Below are 8,158 nucleotides of genomic sequence, written 5' to 3' on the forward strand. Positions count from 1 at the left end.
ACATCACACAGTGGGCTCCATGAGCCCTGTGTTTTGTGCAAGGCCTGTATGCTCCCTCTGGGGTCACCTGGTATCTCCCTTGAAGTGGCCTGCACCTTCCTCCACTGGGTCTCTTCTGATGAGTCTGTGAGGTCAGCCTGTGCTCATGTCAGGGGCATGGAAGCATGAGTCCAGAAGGTCCAGACAACCTGCTCCCAGTCCCAGCGTGTGGAGCCTGGGCCAAGAGTAGAGCCTGAGCAGAGGGGGAGTTAGGCCCAGAGAGCCTGAGGGAGAACATGGCACAGTGAGCCCTCAGGAGGAGAGAGAGCACTGTGAGAGCCTGGTGCTCAGGCCTGCTGGGAGACCATGTCCCACCCATACTGGATCTGTCCCCAGGGCTGGAGGTTGTTGGGGTATCCACCCTCCAAGAATGCAGGCTGGCAGTGACTGGCATAGGAGGGGCACAACTGGTGCAGGAGAAAGCCCTCAGTTAGAGAGGAGGGGGCAGGTGCTCCCCCAGCAGCAGGTGCACTGGGGCGGTCTGAGGGGGCATCAGCAGACAGCAGTATCTGCAGCTGGGGTTTCCACACAGACCCCCTCCTGAGGCTCAGTACAAGCTTGTCTGGGTGGCCTATGTCCCCAAACACAAAGTCTGGCCCAGGACCTCTCCTCAATCTCCTACTCCCAATCCTTTGTACTCTGCTCAAGTACAAGAAATGACCAATAGTTTAGGTGGTGCTGGGCGCACAGAGACATGTGATTTTCTGGCCCATGCTGTAACATTTCTGGCTTTTAAAGATCTCAGGCCTTTGATTCAAAAATAGTAGAATGCCAGGGACCCCAGACAACTTTCTGGGAACCTGCCTCTGTGTCTTGCAGCCCTCCCATCCCACCAGCTCTGCTCAGAACCCCTCCAGACTACAGACCCATGGTCTTGGGTCCTCAGATGGCCCAGACAATGTACCTTCAAAAAGCAATCCAGATGGGGCACCAGGACACACTGCGGATTCTGGTAAACCCCCTCCCAGAAAGTGAGGGTACTGCTGGATAAGCTGTCTGAAAACAGCCAGATCAGTGTTTCAGGAAGACACCAGAGGCACAGGAGTAACTGAGGAGCATCCAAAGGTTATGTCAGGACAGTGGGAATCTCAGGTGGTTTTGCTCAGGGACAGCTTGCATGCCCTTAAACCCTCAATGTGATGACTCCTCTGGGGGATGGGGAAGGGACCATGCCTGGAGGACCCGTGGCTCCACTGTAAGAGGTGACCGACTCGATCTGTGCACAGGAGGGTAAACCCCGCCACACCCCAAAGAATTTCTGGGAACAGTAGCCATCTCAGTGACAGCCAGCCTGGGAGGTCAACCTTTCAGCTGCCTGAGGTGGGATTGAGCCACAGATCATCACAGTAGCCAGAAATGGAAGGAGAACCAGTTCTTCATTTCAATAGTTTCTGAGTTACTGGTTTGTTCCTATAATTATTATACTTTGCAAGGCCTTGAAAATGTTCTCCTCATGTTCTCTGCTGGAGAAGTTTTTGAAAAATAAAAAATCATCCAGAATTGACCTTGGTTGGCACAGCCATGCTGGGAAAAGTATGGAGCTTCCCCCAAATACTAAAAATAGAACTCCTGTATGATCCCACTACTGGGCAGACATTTGCAGGAAATGAATTCAGTTTCTCAAAGAAAGATTTGCACACTCTCACCCAATCTTCCTGAGGAGGGGCGGCCACCCTTTGCAACAAGGACAGCTGTGTGGGAAGCCATAGACAACCCTCCTCTGGATGCAGCTACCTCCCTGGAAAAGGGGCTGCCCCAGGGCTGGGATGTCTCCACAGCAACACATTCAATGTCCTGGATACTAGGAAGAGACATAGTACAGCACCAGGCCAGTGAGGATCAGGACACACTACCCCAAATATGACACCTTGGCAAATTAAATGTAGAAACTGAAAGAATTTTGCATAGAGAAGAAGCAGGAAAGTCTCTCTAATCCCCAGCCTTTAGCCCTTCTTCCCTGAAGCAGGTCAGAATACTCCCATGTGGCACTTTCTCTCCCCAGACGGCAGGGAGGACATGCTGATCACCGGAGTGAAGGAATTTAGGGCCACAAAGGCTATAGGAACAAACCTGGTTAAACTAACCTTTATCTTCCTAGTTACTTTTTTTTTTTAACCATTTACCAGTCCTAGCTCAAACCTCTGTGTCTCTCAAGTCTTCACAAATGTATTGCTTCTTTGCCTAAAATGTAGAAGAACTGCCTATCCTGGTCTCCATGTTCTTGTGAGACTTCCACAAAAAAAAAAAAAAATTTCAATACACTTGGCCACCTTTTCTCCTCATCTGTCTTTGCCAATTTCCAGACCCAGCCAGGGACCTTAAGAGGAGTAGAAGAAAACTTTCCTCTCTTGCAGCCCGGGGTGGAGGTTGGTGGCAGGTGGAGTCAGGAAAATCTATCCCATCTTCCTGACCTTGGTTTAAACTGCCCTCTTCTGGGAAGCAGCACAGGACTGCTGGTGGAACCTGTAGGAAGCTACCTGACCCCTAGCAGGGGGACTTGGCCCCACTGACAAGTCCACGGTGTGATGATGAATATTATAATGGAAGCATCCTGAATATCAGAACTTCCTTATCCCAGGCTTCATTATTGCTGCTCATTGTGGTTGCTACTATTGGCTTAGCGGCTTTTCTGAACTAACTTTGTCAAGTCTGTGTTCTTTATTATGTGTGGCCACTGAATCCCTGTGCTGTTAACTTAGTGGGCAGCCAGTGGCTGGGCAGAAAGGTCACCCAGGCTACAGATTGGAGGGCCCCACAACCTCTTCCTCAGGTTTGAATAGTCTGCTTGAGTGGCTCATGGAATGCAGAGAAACACGTCACTTAGTAGATGACCATTTAATTAAAAGGACAGAACTCAGGAACAGGCAGCTGGAAGTGATGAGCAGGGCAAAGTGTGTAGCAGAGGCTCAGAGCTCCCCCACTCTTGGAGTGAAAGAGGCTTTTACCCACCTCCACTCTGACCTTTATCTGTACTTCCTAACCGATAACGTCCCTCCTTCAGGCTCATCTGTTAAGTCAAAGGCCTGGCAGACACCAAAACGACCCCTCAAGCAATAACCACAGCCTGACATCAGCAAGGCCCTGTGGGATGGACCCCAAGACAATGATTGACTGGAACTTTACTGACCTCCTGCACCTGCCCACCAACCTTTGTCCTATATTTTCCTAATATAAAAACCCAGGGGTGTTTTCAACACCTTGAGACCACGCCAGTCCTTGGAATTCCAGTGTTAGCTGCACTGAAATACATTCCTTTCCTGTGTCACCACCACTTATCTCTCTGCCTTTGGATCTGAAACACTGTGAATAGTGTAACATAGCAAGTCAAATATCAGTTCTTCCTTGGCCCAGGGCTCACTGCTGCTGCTCCTCTCACTGCAGTTCTGCTGTTGGCTTAGTGACATTCCTGAACTGATTTTATCAAATCTGTATCCCTTGTCATGTGTGGCCACAGAAGTGTCTGATCTGTGAATGTAGTGGTCAGCTGTTGACTGGGTGAGACTTGCTTAAAAATCTGGAAACTGCTCTCCTTCTGAAAACAACACACACACACACACACACACACACACACACACACCCCTTCCAGTCTTTGCAGATGGGGAGGAGGGCTCTGAACTAACTTTGTGTGGGTGTTGGGATACACCTTCAGCACCAGTCAGTCCTCTTAGCACTCTACCTTGGCCTTTACTTCCTACTTGCCAAGTCTGACAATCGCCAGAGGGCAAAGCCTCTGAGCGGGCACCCAGTCCATGCATGCAGTGTCCCAGAGGCTCTGTAATGGGTCAGAGCTTCCAGGCCCTTCTTTCCTAAAGCTCCTCATTACTCAGCCTTTATTCTAATGATTCTGCTTGGTTTCTATTTGCCCCAACTCTTATCCATTGCCCTAGGCAGAAGAGACTCACATATGCCTTTAAATGGTTTGGACATCTAATGTCCTCCAGTATCCACCTCACTACTCAGAGAATTGGTGGAAAGTAACAAGTCACAGAAGAATCCAAGGGTCTGGACTTGGTGTTTCCCTCTCCTGAGATGGGGACATCTGTAAGAGGAGCATGTGGCCAGATGGTTGGTGGGGTATGCAGGCACCTGTCGTGGACATGACAGATGGGGTAGGTGAGGTCTGAGACCCCTGGGATATGTTCCTGGCATCTGGACTGAACTGGTCTTCAAAGCTGCAGGTTGTTTGGGATAATCTTCAGGCTTAGGAGGAAAATGAGGGGAGCAGAGGAGACTGAGAAGGCTCAGAACAGATGCATAAAAAATTCCTCAACCTCCCTCAATATGAGGGAAATACAAATCAAGACCATAATGAGATACCACCTTACCCCAGTTAGAAGGTCTAAAATTAACAAGACAGGAAACAACAGGTGTTTGTGAGTCTGTGGAGAAAAGGGAACATTTTTACACTTTTGGTGGGAATGCAAGTTGGTGTAGTCACTCTGGGAAACAGTATGGAAGTTCCTCAAGCAAGTTGAAAATAGAACTACCCTATGACCCAGCGATTGAACTCCTGAGTATTTACCCCAATGATACAGATGTAGTGAAACGAAGGGCCACCTGTACCCCAGTATTCATAGCAGCAATGTCTACAATAGTCAAATTGTGGAAAGAGCCTAGATGTCCTTCAACAGATGAATGGATAAAGAAGAATGTGGTCCATATATACATGGGAATATTCCTCAGCTATCAGAAAGGATGAATACCCACCATTTGCATCAACATGGACGGAACTGGAGGGGATTATGTTGAGTGAAATAAGTCATGCAGAGAAAGACAATAATCATATGGTTTCACTCATATGTGGAAAATAAGGAATAGAGCAGAGAACTACAGAGGAAGGGAGGGAAAACTGAATGGGAAGAAATCAGAGAGGGAGACAAAGCTTGAGAGACTCTGGACTCTGAGAACCAAAATGAAGGTTACAGAAGGGAGGGGGTGGGTGATGGGGTAGTTGGCTGACAGGTATTAAGGAGGGCACATGTTGTGATGAGCATTGGGTGTTACAGGCAACTAATGAATCACTGAACACTACATTAAAATCTACTGATGTACTATATGTTGGCTAATGAATTTAAATTTTAAAAATTAAATTTAAAAAATAAAACCGAAACAGAAACCATACATAACTCAGAGGGCTCCATGCTCCTGGAGGCTGAACTAGTGGCTACAGCCAAGGCCTCTGGCTTTCAGGGGACTGAAGGTCTGAGAAGTGGCTCAGTGCACCCCTGCCCTGAAGCCTCATGGCCATGGCAAAGTGGATAGACTGGGAGGAAGACCCAACCAGAGGCCACCCTTGGCTCCGTGGCCACTGCAGGATCACTCCCAGCCCCACAAGGCTGTGTCTGTCTAGAACCAGGAAGAAAACCTTTTCCCTTATTTGTTCTTTTTAAAGATGGTTGCTCAGCATTGACACAGAAAAACATATGACATAAAACTGGAGCCATTCACAGCTGCAAATGACCCAGAAGTTATCAAAATGTAGTGATAACAAGAGAGGACCACTCCTGTGTGTGGATGCAGCTGGGGGCCCTGGGCATGCCTGTGTAGGTGGGGCTGGGCTCCATGGTCTCCCTTGAAGAGACAGAAGTAGGAACTTGCTCTGACAGCTCTGCTCGGGGAAGCACCCCCTGATGGAGACGGGGACAGCCCCTCATGAGTCCCAGATGTCCTGTTGATTCTTGGGCATGGCCTGAATCTCAGCTTCTTCATGAAGCAGGGGGGCGGGGAGGGCAGCCCAGGCACCATAGATCCCACAGTTCCTCCAGGGGACAGCCCAGCAGCCACGGGTCCCACAGGTCCTCCTGGGACAACCCTTCATGAGTCCCGGATGCCCTGGTGATTCTTGGGCATGGCCCAAATCTCAGATATGTGAAGGGCTGGGAGGGCAGCCCAGTCGCCACAGGTCTCACAGGTCCTCCGGGGATAGCACATTGGTGGGCTTGTGGTCCAGGAGGTACCTTTTCAAGTGGCTCTCATCATACCACACAAACTTGAATCTATTAGCCAGGTCGACCCCCATCACCTAGTGACAGGCCAAAGTCAGTCAGTGAACTTCCACTACCAACCCTCCAAAAAAAGCCCCCATGTAGTAAATATCGCCCTGGTACTTGAGGATGCGGGCCTGGGACTGTGGCCAGCACTGGTAGCTGAAGTCTTCATGGGACACCTGGTAGGAACTAAGGTGCAGCGTGCCAAAAAGGGGGGACAGGATCTCCATGCCCACATGGTTGCAGAACTTCATGTCCACATCTGCACACACCAGGACATCCACCTCACAGAGGAAGCACTGCTTACAAAAGCCACTGACCATCGCCATGTGCTGCATGTACACATCCTGCCAGTGTGGAGTGCCAGGGACCTCAGGGCCTCGGAGGACCTCCAGCCCTCCCAGGGGGGGCACATGGGCCTGGCAGCTGGATGGTGATGACCTAGCAGGTGACCCTGTGTCCCACCATGATGGGCTTCTTTGCCCTCTACAGGAACAGTTCCAGGAAGACCACCTATCTATAGGGATGAGGGACAAGGTGGGAGGAGGGTCACTGTCAGAGGCTGGCGGGAGTACGCCAGAGCTTGGGGCTATGGATGTGTACAGTTTTTTCAATGGGGCAGGACATGGGCTGCTTAAAACAACAGCCACTCTCCCAGCCTGTCCAGAGCAAGTCTGCTCATGGGACCTCCCTACCTTCTGCTCCCAGAGATGGAGGCCAACAGGACCCCATCATACAAAGGGGAACTTGAGGATTCCGAGTCAGGAAATCAACCCCACAGTCAGTATTCTGGAGCCAAAAACACTCCCCCTGTGCCAAGCTCCTAGGCAAATCCTGCAGATACCCTCCCCAGCCAAACCCCTGCAGGTCCTGTCCTCACCTGCCAGGAGTGTAGCGCCTTTGGGCAAAACCCTCTTTTCTATGGCCTACAGACTGGCTAGAATCAGCAAGACTGGCCTCTTATCCCCACTTTGCTTTGAGTGGGCTGTCTCTGGCCCTCACAGAGTTGTCTCCACCCCCATAGGCTCCTCCCTTGAAGGTTACTGGGCCTCTTGCTAACAAAGTCTGTAAGTCAACCACTGCTATTCCTAGAAGCAGTCACCCTCAAACTCCCCCAGGTCAGGAATTAGGTCCAGCCCATCTTCAGGGAAGGGGAAAGAGGAATGCTGGAAGAAGAGGGGGCTTGCTTAGACCCCAGCCATGAATCCAAGAGTGTAAGCTCCCAAGTCCAGGTCTACATCTCCCGGGCTCTGAGAAGTTGGAAGTCTTGTCTCTCTGAGGGGACTACCTGAGGCGACAGCAGCTTCCCCATTGTCAGCAAGCGTGGTGAGCCCCTCTGAGACTGATTTTTTAAGGTTTTATTTATTTATTTATATGACAGAGAGAGAGAAACAGCTAGGGAGGGAATACAAGCAGGGGGAGTGGGAGAGGAAGAAATATGCTCCCTGCTGAGCAGGAAACCCAACATGGTGGAGTTTAATCCCAGGACCCCAGGATCATGACCTGAGCCAAACCAGATGCTTAATGACTAAGCCACCCAGGTGCCCGAGACTGGGTTTTTTCACACAGGCACTCAGGCTACTTGCTTATGCCTGCCCCATACCTGGCAGCTTAGTAAATTGCTCACACAGGGAAAGTGGGCATTACATTTAAATAAGGGACAAGACCACACACAGCTGGCAGACATGAGTCAGGTCATCAGGGGACAAGTCCAGGTCTCGCCAACAGGGGAACAAGCCAAACACGAAGCAGGGGGAGAGAAGAGTGCACCTGGCAGAGGGCAGAGAGGATGTAAAGGTCTGAAGTCAGACCCAAGGCACATGTGGGATGACCACACACACCTGGGAGGCCCATGAGGGTGGGGGGGATAGGGTAGAGAGGAAAGGCTAGGACAGGCAGCTGGGGAGCAGATCACAGAGAGGCCCAAAGGTTATGCTCTGAAAAGATCACTCGGCTGGTTACTGGAGAAGAATGAGCTCTGTACAGCAGATTGCAGGGAGACCCTAACCCTAAGCCCTAACTCTAGTCAAACATGCTCAATTTTGAGGACTGACAGATGTACTCTGAAATCACAAGCAAGTCCATCATGCTGCCTTTCACTTCTTGCCCAGTATTGTACTGAAAGTTCTATC

At 50.3% G+C, this 8,158-nt stretch overlaps 1 pseudogene; it reads right to left on the reverse strand.

Annotated features, from left to right (window-relative positions):
• Nucleotides 1-1,681: 1,681 nt before the first annotated feature.
• LOC122890292 lies at nt 1,682-7,338 on the reverse strand (annotated as a pseudogene).
• Between the last annotated feature and the right edge of the window lie 820 nt (nt 7,339-8,158).

Source organism: Neovison vison, chromosome 11, assembly GCF_020171115.1.
Source record: "Neovison vison isolate M4711 chromosome 11, ASM_NN_V1, whole genome shotgun sequence".
Lineage (NCBI taxonomy): Eukaryota > Metazoa > Chordata > Mammalia > Carnivora > Mustelidae > Neogale > Neogale vison.